This window comes from Schistosoma haematobium, chromosome 1, assembly GCF_000699445.3.
Source record: "Schistosoma haematobium chromosome 1, whole genome shotgun sequence".
In the NCBI taxonomy this organism is placed as follows: Eukaryota; Metazoa; Platyhelminthes; class Trematoda; order Strigeidida; family Schistosomatidae; genus Schistosoma; species Schistosoma haematobium.
Genome location: NC_067196.1, coordinates 81,441,676 through 81,454,831, shown reverse-complemented (window position 1 = coordinate 81,454,831; position 13,156 = coordinate 81,441,676).

Here is a 13,156-nt window from a genome sequence, read left to right as displayed (position 1 = left end):
GGTCTAAGTCAGTCAGTCAGTAACAACGTAGAACTTCGTACGTACGTACATCAGTTCGAGTTGCAGTTGTCGATTCAAATCCCGTAGTGGTAGAGGTAGCAAGAGTATAAGCAGTAATCGGGAAGATTAGGGTTCGGAGATGTTATTTAAAGAGTATAATCCAGTAAAATCAATTTGGAAAGAGGAAAAAAGGGACATGAAGAATTCAGAAGATTAGAATTTGGGAGAACACAAAGAGTGGATGCACCTGCGCCATTGCAAACGATTTTGAGCCATGTCATTCAGGGTCTCTAACCATCGGTTGCTATCATCTCGCAGTCCCCAACCAGGTAGTCTACACCTACTAACATGACTCAGTCCACTTGTCAGTGACTTCATAGACTTGTGCCATGTTTTGATTTGGCCGCCTCTAGCTTTCTTCCAACCTACTCCTATACCACTGAACATAGCACGTCGAGATAGTCGGTCGTTGGGCATACGTAACATGTGTCCCAGCCATCTCAACTGATGAAGTTTCACTACGTCATCAATTGATTTGCCTATTACCCGTTTCCTGACAACTGCGCTACTTACTCGATGGTCCCATGATATACGAGTAATGTTTCGAAGACACCTATGATCAAATACTAGTAACCTACGGATATCCTCTACTCTTACCGGCCACGTTTCACAGCCATAAAGTAGGACGGAACGAACTGCTGCGCAGTAAACACGTCCTTTGGTTGATAGACGGATTAGGGTCTAGATGGAAAAATTTATTGATTCTTTGAAAGTCTACTTATTTCCTTTAACGTTCTACTTAGTCATAGAGTAATAAGATTTTTTTTTAAAAAAAAAGAACATTTGAGGATAATATAGACGGAACAAAATGCACTATTATTTCAAGGTATGTTAGTCACATACAAAGATTGTGTAATTCGACACAAATGTACATCAGTTCAACTATCTGTACAAATAGAGAAATTTATTTCAACGGAGGTCGAAGGAATCGAAATCCTTATGATGCTATTGATATTGAAAATTAATATAGAGAATACGCCTCAATAAAGACAAGTAAGGATAAATAAACATGAAGTAGTATTCGAGTTTAAGATGTAAATAATCGTATGAAATCAAAGCCGACAGTTGATGATTACATGGATTACTATCACCCTTGTTTTCTATTCAACCTGATCTAACCGTGGCCAGTTATTCTCATTGTAGTAGTATTGTGGACCGCGGGTTGGCTACTCTAATTTCTACCGACTGACCAACTTCAAATATCCCAGTACGACCCCAATACTGTTCCCCAATCTCCAATATATCAGAACACAAACCGTTGATGAAATTGTTTATGGGGTCAGGGGAAGGATGAGAATAGGAATAATACTTTACAGACAAATGCATATTTATACAGTAAGAGCTACCGTGAATATTGACCAACAAGAAAATGACACGTGAAATAAATATTGACCAGTAGGGAAATGACGCGTGAAATAAATATTGACCAATAGGAAAATGACACCATTTCACGTTCAAGGATAGCATTAGACTTAACAGGATAATTTTTGGGATATTTTTCTGAATTTCCCAACAAGTAGTCCGTAACATGCCACACCCATTTTGGTCAGAAAATGTTCATATCCTAGAGCCTTATGTCAAATTTCATTATGCCTCGCTTAGTGGACCAGTATACGTGAGTGGTGCTTCAAAGAACTGATCAATTACTCGTAACGTCTCTGTCAGTTAAGTGGGTAATATATAGGCATCCGATCTCTGAAATGTATTTGAAGAAGTAAACTGCAGCAGCGTATGTACGAAGATAATAAAAGTAAGAAGAGCAGTGATTCTGTTGAGGAAGCCAGTTCAAATGGCGGTTCGGATAAATCTCCAAATATTTGAGCATGTAGACTTCAGTAGTTTTGTGAACATCCTTTAATGACTCAATAGATCAAGAAACCCATCTGTAGGGCATTCTTATATACTGAACAAACAACGATTAAGTAATGTAAGTGTTACGCTTATTTTGTTGGTCGAATTATTCCATGAATGTTTACACACAAAATATGTGTTTATTTTACAACATCTACTTCTTTACTTTCAATCAGACATTTTGCCGAAAAATCTAGATTTCTCGATTAATCATTCAGGTGTAAATTGTAACCATACTCTATTTATTATGAATAATCGTAAATAAGAAAACGTGGAAAAGTTGAATTTTCAGTATGAGGCTTCGAACTAATAGATACTGATGACTTCTCGCTTGGTCAAACCTGTCTAAAGAATAGTAATTCCTCCGGAATAACATTTGTGAATCACTTAAATATAATAACAATGATATACTGGTTGGCACAGTCAACTATCATGATTTCCGTTTTACTCCTGCAACTTCTTCGTAAGATAATATGCATTAAATACGATATTATTGAGTCTCTTCATTTTCCTCTTCAAAAATGAATACTTATGTATGAGAGTCCTCACCCATATATACGGAAGAATGAAGGGAATGGTTAGTATTTCACTAAATAACATATGCTAGCTTTTGTGAGATTTCAAAAAACTATCATCAACCATCTTCATAATAAAGCCAAAACACAAACCATCATAGCTACGTGCATTCTTCAAGGTCATACGATGCACAACATGATCTCTTCTTATATATTTGGGAAAGAAAAACGGTGATTTAAGAGGATAGATAGTGAGTAATGATTGATCGACGACAAATGTAAATGATTGGTAGTTCCAGAAAATACATAGCTTATTTAAACATTAAGTTATTCCATAAATCTCTTTCCCTGTTGGCAAAACGTGATAAGATTGAGGAAGCAGTAAACTATAGGTCACGATTAATGACATCTGAATTATTTTTCATGATAGAAGCATCAATTTTCTTCAGTTTTACTCAGTGAGCAGCACGTATTCTTCGTGTCACCTAACAGCTGGCTGTACATATACAGAAGCTGAGTGTTAAACAATTTAAATATATCGTCGAGCAATCTTACCTAGGAACTCATGTATATCGAAACAATCAGAAGAGTAAGAGACTGGCAGACATACAGTTGTCTGTGCTCTATGACGTTTTCTCTATTGTTACTGATTTACCCACTACTTCAACAAACGTATTCACTTCAGAATCGAGAATTTCAATTGGCAGTCTGACAATGATTTTATTATCAGTATAACGCTGCACTAATTGTTGAGTTTAGATTGATATTATGAATGCTGGAAAACCATCGAAAGCCTGGTAGCACTAGAACGGCCGTTTCGTGCCATTATAGAACCCATCATTAGTGCCCATCCACGATCCCACACCAAAGGGACTCGAACACAAAACCATCAGTCTCGCGCGCGAACGCTTAACATCTAGATCACTGAGCTGACACCCAACGGTGTTAATGTCTAACTTCAACCAATCCACCACCATCACCACATTGTCATCAGTGAGTAACTACTTCACAACAGACACGGTCCAACTCCACTGGTCATGGCTTCTCACTAGAACTTTCGAAAATCTATCTTGTAGCCAATCACTAGTCAAGATAGATTTCCAAAACTTGTAGTAAGTAGCTGTGACAAATGGATTTCAACCATGTCTGTTAAATAAATTGTTGTTATTGTTAAGAAATTAGCACTAATTATCGACCTATAATTCTGTTGTATTCAAATTATTATTTAAAAATATTCAGATACCAGATAGTGCATTATACTTCTTAACTCAACGCTTAAACATACGATTTATAGACATAGTTTAAATAAGTTTAATGGCCTTCAACTTTAGTTAATCAGTAAGTCAATTCATGCACAATTAATGATTACAGTTTCCAAAATACCGTCTTGAAATAAAGAAAAACTGAAGTGGTCTTTTAATTAGCAACATTAAATGAGTTTTGTCTTCCAAATTTTTATGAATTCTAATTTAGTTTACATCAGAATTTAAGAAAATACAAGATCAAGCTATTTTCACTCATGTGATATGTAAGCTGAATATACTTCGAACTGTCTGGTCACACATTCACTTGTTAAGGTGATAGACATGAGAAGAATGAACAACAGTTGGCTCGAACTATAAATGAAGTCCTAGGACAGAGTGTGTTGGAGAGTGGTGGTCGGCGTCCTGTGCTTTATTGGAGGTAATAGGAGCAAGTATTTAAAGTAATGAATTATTTGAAGACTTTATTTGTTGAATGACTAAAATCATTTATATCATTATTGACATTGTTATCATTATTAGAATAACAGCATATACAATGATTGCAGTAATATGTAAATAAATTCTCTTTATAGGCATTTTCTTTCTTTCGAAAATTTAATATATTAAATTGAATAGAGTTAACTAAGTATGATGGTTGAATTCATGAGTCGATGTAAGCTAGACCACCACTGAAAACCTGGAAGCACTGGATTGGTGATTCCTCTCAGTATGGAATTCTTCAGTAATGTGCATCCCTGATCCCTTACCAAAAGGACTCGAACCCAGAACCTTCAGTCTCACGCAAGAACACTTAGCATCTAGACCTCAGAACCGACACCCAACAGTGTTAATATCCAACTTTAGTCGACCCATGATTTCGAGCAATCATCCATCCACTGTTCAATCCGTGTCGAGTACAGTCAGGTATCTACCTCAGACGATGGGCCAATTGGAGTTAGAAATCAACACGATTTGATGCCGGGTCAGTGTTCTAGGGTCTAAGTGTTCGCGTGTGAGACTGAAGGTCCTGGATTCGAATCCCTTTGGTGTGGGATCGTGAATGCGCATAAAAAGACGAATCGGCAGTCCAGTGCTACCAGGTTTTCAGTGGTAGTTTAGCTTACATCGATTAACTAGGATCTCCACAAACACCATTTTAATAATTTACAATATTTTCAGATAGATTTGTTAAATATATTATTCTAGTTACATAGATTTTAAACTTATTCGCTTATTAATGCTAGCTGAAGTATTCTTACAAACTAGGTAGTTATAACACTAAGAGATTATCGGCATCTTATTCTGTTCAGTCTTTCATGATACTCTAGATGATATTAGTATTGGACGATCATTTCAAACTAATATTTTATTTGGTGACTGGTAATTCTTCACAATTTACAAGTTTACTCGAACTAAGCGTCATCCACTCTAACAATACTCTTCTTTTAATCTCTCAGATCACATCACTGAATATATTATTCAGTGTCGTGTTTTTAAATCTACCAAATATCTTGAGTTTCATAAGTACTGAATAACCAGGTGTTTACCTTAATTTTAACAGTAAATTACCATTCATTCTACTAACCAGTAATTTACAAATTTATTTAAGATATATTTTTTAACTACTAACTAGTAGTTAAATACACTTGGTATTGTTTACTTGAATCTTCCTATTGATATTTAGGACTGCAATTGATCAGTCACTTATTGACATATATGCATACAGTGAGCATTGCCTCGATATTGCCTTGATTCACAAGCTTTATAAGTAAAGGTGGATAGTGACTAGCCATGGAATCCAGAATGATCGTTTTGCCCTATTTCGACTCGTTAGCTGGATGTACCTACGTAGACATGAACTCTACAGGTTAGTGTTTTCTGGCTAGCGTTTTTTCAGCGAGTTAGTTTTCTACGGGATTGGGTCGCTAATCCCATGCCCAACACTCCTCCTTTAATCGGGCTTGGTGGCAGCATTAACTCTGGAAGAGGTACAAGCGGAAGTGAACTCTACTGGATGATGGCTTAATGGTCTAAATGTAATCCGTTCTCACTCGTAACCGAAAATCCTTTGTTCGTTCATAGTGTTAAGGTTATGGATGAGTATTCCTGGCAAATACCATAGCGATAAGTGAAAAATACCCAGTGAACTCTGGTCTTCAGTAGTGGTTTAGATAAGATGAGTTTGTGATATAAACTATGAAATAAAATAGTATTGGATATAGTAAAGTAAGTAATTCCTTGTGTTTATTCTCCCTCTATAAAATAAATTCTGCAATAAGAATGCAAATTTTAAAGCTTGGACAAATTACCTTCCTTAGCATCTATATTTATCCCTATTGATACTAGAAAATAATCGTTACTGATTCGACTCTGTCAAATTAATAACTTACGCCGATCACCACTCTCCAACACACTCTGTCCTGAAACTTCCTTTCTAGTTCTATCCTATTGTTGTTCATTCTTCTCATGTCTATCTCCATTTCTCAGCATAATGCGTTCTTTGTTCTTCCTCTCCTCCATTGTCCTTTGGGATTCCAAGTGAGGTCTTGCCTTGTGACGCAGTTCGGTGCTTTCTTCAATGTGTGTCCTATCCATTTCTAGCGCTTCTTGATTTATTCCTCTGCTGGGATGCGGTTTGTTCTCTCCTACAATAGGTTGTTGCTGAAAGTGTCTGGCTAACGGATCTGAAGTATTTTGTGTAGACAACTGTTAATAAACAATTATATTATCTGGATGATGGTTTTCGTAGTTCTCCAAGTTTCCGCCGTATACAGCAGAACTGACTAGACATTTGTATTGAAAATTCTGACTTTGGTGTTGGTTGACAGTTCCTTTGAGTTCAATTGTTATAGTTTTGTAAATGTATATGCATTCAACAAAATGGTTAGGGGTGGAACTATATTCACCCACAAACACATACATATAACTACACGAGTTTCATCGAACCACAATACACAGAACCACATTTGCATCAATAAAATATTCAGAAGGTCCATGGAAAACGTGAAAACAAACGGAGGAGCTCACATGGCTTCGGATCACCACTTTCTCGAGACCGAGATGAGATTGGAGCCAAAAGAGCACTGAACAGCCGAGCAAACAACATTACAAAAGTTTGATACAGTCTTTCTTTGAGATACTGACAAACTCAAATAATTTGTAGTGTTAGTCATTAGTTTTAGCCCATAATATATCTTATTCTAGTTTTTGAACAAACCATTCAATTCATTCTACTTGAGTCATATTTTGACCTTGTCAATTATTCGCTTATTAGTCTTGACTGTTTTTATATGAGCGGATATGTGTGTGCCCTTCTTATCCCACGTCTCATCACATGTCTGTAATTTATTTTGTCTGACTATAAATATTGAGTAACGCTTAACTAAAATGGAGTTGGCTTCCCAACCATCTTCCATACGTGTCGTTTTGCTTTGCTGTTTCAATCGCTTCATGTATAAAATATATGTATTCATAAGTCGATTCTCGTTATTTGACTTATTTAATTCCGTTATTGACTAACGCGATTCAAGTCGACGATGATATACGAGAATAGGCGATAACAATCATTTATACGATCTAAATAGGAGTCAGATCCACGGGCCACTAAAATGGTGAGCCCTTCAACGAACATTGTCCTATCTGAATGACGGCAAATAAAAGGGCCCCAAAAATTCAAAATAGGTATCAACAGCAGGTCAGGTCCCAACACTTACAACATTAACTTAAACAAGAGGAAACTACTATGAACAATAACTGGAAAGGGATTAAGGAAGCATCAAATTCAGCATGACTGGAGCTGCTGGGTTGCAAGTAGCACCATCATAAACAGTAGGTCTCTATTGATATCCTGAACAAAAGTAAAGGATGGAAAGAAGGAAGTACAAGAAAACAGTAATTACGAACAGCCGAACAAGAGCAGAGAAAGCCAAGGCACAAGAAGAATATACCGAAGCAAACAAGCGAGTGAACAGGAGCGGAAATATGTGGAACGCCAAGCGATGATAGCGGAAAAAGTTGCAAGAGAAGGAAATATGACACAGTTATATAATACAAAGAATAATCTACCAAGAGAATATAGTTTAACACAGTGTCCAATCAAGGACAAAGAAGGTAAACCACACACCGAGATTTAAGAACAGACGAACAGGTGGATAGAACACTGGAGATCTCTTGAATGAGCCAGCTCCACTGAACCCACTGGACATCGAAACAGCACACACAGACCTTCCTTATAGCTGTAACTCCGCCAACAATCGAAAAAATCAACATGGCCATCAGACAATATGAAGGTGATCAACCGCAGCTTTAAACCTCAGTGGGAAGATTCAAGCAAACAATACCAAGTGAACTATCATTGTTTACTTCTGTATTTTGGTTGTATCTCCTATCGGTTTGATTTTTGGTCTTATTTGTTCATAATTTTTGATAAATTGTGTCGATTTCAACGTGCTTGTTGATGGCTGATTGACCTGAGTGTCAAGCCTTTAAAAGTTCTTTGGTGTTTTTAGAGTTGCCTCTATCCAAGTTCTCAATATTTTTCCAGTCGAATTTGTGTCCGCAGTCGTCTACATGCACTAATATAAGTGAGGTCATGTTATGCTGTTTGATTGCTGACTGATGTTCTTGCAGGCGAAGATGATGAGGGCGTCCACTTTGTCCGATGTACTGTTTTTTGCAGTTGGCACAATTTATTTCGTAGACTGTGTTCAGTTTTTGTTCTTTTGTCATTTTGTCCTTTGGTTTACATAGGATTGATTGTAGTGATTTTGTGGGCTTGTGTGCAACACTTATTAAGAAAGGTTTCAACAATTTCGTCGTAGTTTTTTATATGCCTTTTAAATTTCGTAGCGTTGTCCGTTCGCTGGTTTTTTTAGTTGATGATTTTCAGCTATTTTCCTGCATTTTTTCGTGCTGCAAGTGTGTTGCAGTGTGTCCCCACCCTCTTGAACAAAGTTTGTACGCATTTGATTTTGTGAGCTCTTATGTTATTGCTACTGTAGTTGATAATTTGATCTGTGTGGATCGGCTTCCTATACACTTGAGTTTCCAGTTTTCCTATGTCGGTTCTGATGATTAATACATCCAAGAATGGTAGTTTATTGTTTGATTCTTGTTCCATTGTGAATTTGATGTCATCGAAGACGCTGTTGATTAGGTTGTAGGTGTTTTCCAGCTCGTCCTTTTTGAAGACGACGAATATGTCGTCCTCATAACAAATCCGAATTTCTAGCTTGATCACTTGTAAGATCAAGGCTTTCTGTCTCTGCATCATTGCTCCTGTGATAAGCCCAGATACTGGTGATTCCATCGATGTTCCTTTCGTTTGTTCGTAGATTTTGTTGTTGAATTGAAAACACGTTGTTAAGCATGAATCGATGAGTTCTAATAAACTTTGAATGTGAAGCTTCGTGTACTTTGCGAGATTTGTTTCGTTGGTGAGAAGCATACATAGAGTTTCCCTTGCTAAGCTAGATTCAATTGAGGTGAACAAGGCTGTTACATCAAGGGATATCATCAGCTTGTCATTGTTGATTTAAATGTCCTTAATGTGGTCGAGAACTCCGCCGGTAGCCCTTCTGGAACTACTGCCGGTCCCAAGCCTGGATAATGAAGGAGGGTTGGGCATGAGGTTATTGACCCCATCCCGTAGAAAACTAAGTTTCTAAAAAACGCCAACCAGAAAACAGTAAATAAAACCATTTAAACTCTGCCCTAGGAGTTAGGTCTTCATTTAGAAGAGTTATGACGTCTCATGTTGAAAACCAAGTTCCTTTGAAATCACGAGGCTGATGCCCCTCTGACAACCATCGCAACCATTAATTCAGGTAAATGGAATGTTCGAACAATGTGGGAGACCGGGAGAGTAATCTAAGTTACTGCCGAAATAAAAATATATAATTTGGAGGTGCTAGGAATCAGTGAAACACATTGGACGCAGGTTGGACAACAAAGTGTAGCTTCAGCCGAGCTGTTGTTATACTCCGGCCATGGAGAAGAAAATGCCCCACATATACAAGGAGTTGCACTGATGCTATCCAAACAAGCACAAAAAGCATTTATCGGATGGGAATCTCATGAACCAACGATCATCAAAGCCTCCTTCAAAACAAAGAAAGAGGGCATTTCAATGAACGTCATCCAACCTATGCACCTACCAACGACTACAATGAAGATGCTAAAGATCAATTCTACAATAGGCTGCAGTCATTTGTCGAGAAGTGCCCAACAAATGACCTAACCATTCTGATGGGAGACCTAAATGCCAAGGTTGGAATGGACAACACCGGATATGAAGACATCATGGGATGACATTGACTAGGAGAAAGGAACGAAAATGGTGAGAGATTTGCAAACCTATGTGCCTTCAATAAACTGGTCATAGGCGGGACTATATTCCCACATAAACGTATACACAAAATCACATGGACTTCACTGGATCGCACTATGCAAAACCAAATCGACCATATCTGCATTAAAAAAATGTTCAGGAGGACGATGGAAGATGTGAGAACCAAGAGAGGAGCTGGTATCGCATCAGATCATCACTTGCTAGTCGCCAAGATGAAATTGGAATTCAAGAAGCATTAGGCAATGGGGCGGACAACATCACAAAAGTTTAATACAGCCTTTCTTCGGGATGCTAACAGACTCAATGAGTTCAAAATAACCCTCAACAATAGGTTCTAGGCCTTTCATGATCTACTCAGTGGAGAGGGAACTACTATGGTGAGACGCTGGAAAGGGATAAAAAAGGTAATCACTTCAACATGTCATGAGATTCTGGGCCACAAGAAGTACTATCATAAGGAATGGATCACTGTTGATACACTGGATAAGATTCAAGAAAGGAGGAACAAGAAGACAGCAATCAATGTCAGCCGAACGAGAGCAGAGAAAGCTAAGGTACAAGCTGAATACAAAGAAGTAAACAAGCAAGTGAAGAGGAGCATTAGAACTGACAAGTGTAAATATGTGGAAGATCTAGACATGACAGCGGAAAAGGCTGCAAGGGAAGGAAACATGAGACAATTGTATGATACAATAAAGAAACTCTTTGGAAATCACCGTAAACCAGAACGACCAGTGAAAAGCAAGGAAGGCAAAGTAATCACAAACATTGAAGAACAACGAAACAGGTGGGTAGAACACTTCAAAGAATTCTTGAGTCGACCAGCTCCACTGAACCTACCCATCATCTAAGTAGCACCCACAGACCTCCTAATCGATGTTGGCCCACCAACAATTGAAAAGACCAGCATGGCCATTAGACAAATCAAGAGCGGCAAAGAAACAGGACCAGACGGCATTCCAGGAGAGTTACTGGAAGCAAATGTAGCAGTAACGGCAGGGATACTTCGGATTCCCTTCAACAATATTTGGGATGAAGAACAAGTACCATCAGACTGGAAAGAGGGACTTCTGATCAAAATACCAAAGAAAAAAATCTCAGCAAGTGTGATAACTACAGGGGCATCACTCGTCTCTCAATACCAGGAAAATTCTTCACTCGGGTATTTTTAAACAGAATGAAGGACTCCATTGATGCCCAACTTCGAGACCAACAGGCTGGATTCCGTAAGGATAGATCGTGTACAGACCAAATCGCAACTCTACGGTTCATTGTGGAACAATCACTTGAATGGAATTCATCACTCTAGATCAACTTCATCGAATATGAGAAACATTTGATAGAATGGACAGGACAACACTATGGAAGCTTCTTCAACACTACGGCGTGCCCGAGAAGATAGTCAACATCATACGGAATTTCTATGATGGATTAAATTGCAAATTCATGCGTGGAGGACAACTGACAGACTCGTTCGAGGTAAAGAACTGCGTCAGGCAAGGTTACTTACTCTCACCCTTTCTCTTTCACCCGGTGATCGATTGGACTATGAAAACGTTAGCATCTGGTAGCATGGAATACAGTGGAAAGTTAAGATGGAGCTAGACGATCTAGACTTCGCAGATGATCTGGCCCTCCTATCGCAAACGCAACAACAAATGCAGAAGAAGACGACCAGTGTAGCAGCAGTCTAAGCAGCAGTAGGTCTCAATATACACAAAGGCAAAAGCAAGATTCTCCGATACAGCACAGCGTGCACCAATCCAATCACACTTGACGGAGAAGCTTTGGAGGATGTAAAGACCTTTAAGTATCTGGGCAGCATCATTGATGAACAGTGTGGATCTGATGCAGATGTGAAGGCGCGGATCGGAAAAGCAAGAGCAGCATATTTACAACTGAATAACATCTGGGACTCAAAGGAACTGCCAACCAACACCAAAGTCAGAATTTTCAATACAAATGTCTAGTCAGTTCTGCTGTATACGGCGGAAACTTGGAGAACTACGAAAACCATCATCCAGATAATATAATTGTTTATTAACAGTTGTCTACACAAAATACTTCAGATCCGTTAGCCAGACACTTTCAGCAACAACCTATTGTAGGAGAGAACAAACCGCATCCCAGCAGAGGAATAAATCAAGAAGCGCTAGAAATGGATAGGACACACATTGAAGAAAGCACCGAACTGCGTCACAAGGCAAGACCTCACTTGGAATCCCAAAGGACAATGGAGGAGAGGAAGAACAAAGAACGCATTATGCTGAGAAATGGAGATAGACATGAGAAGAATGAACAACAATAGGATAGAACTAGAAAGGAAGTTTCAGGACAGAGTGTGTTGGAGAGTGGTGGTCGGCGTCCTATGTTTTATTGGGTGTAAGGTAAATGTGGTCGAGGAATTGTGTTGGGGATTTGGTGGAGTGTTTGGACGAATGCACTAAATGTTTCAATATTCGTGATATTTCTCATGATAAGTTGTTTTCTGGGGTTCCGGAAGTGCTACAATTCTACCTAGTGGGTTGTTTGGTTTGTGCTTTGATATTTGTCCTACTTTGACGAGCTTGATTAAAGTCTTTGAGATTCAGTTGTCTAACCCTTTGACTGGATTTGTGTCCACCGGTGCAGATATTCTTTTATCCCCAAGTAGTTCCTCGGCTTTCATGATATATTTTTCTTTGTCCATAATCACTGTGGTATGTCCCTTGTCCGCTGCAACGATGACAATACCTTCTCTGATTCTGAGTATCTTTAAAGCCTTTTGTTCTTGTAAAGTCAGTTGCGTGTTGTCTTTCATTCGTGAAGTTAGTGGTACTATATTTTGTCTTATTTTATGTTGTTTTCTTCACTCATTCCGGTAGTTTTGAGTAATGACTCAAGTGTAGCGAAGAATTTCAGTTTTGAGGAGTCATTGGTCCTCCCGGTATCCTCCACTGTTTGGATATTCCATGTACCTATATGAATTGTCGCTCTGGTTGTCAGAAGCGGCATCGGACTCATGACATATAGAAAATCTCGTCTTCCACTTGAGGTCGTCGTAAGTCTTCTGAATTATTGTCCTTCAACTCACAGGAGAGAGTTTGAATGATTGAAATGATTTTTCTGATTAGCTATTTTTCAGAAAGGTTTAATAA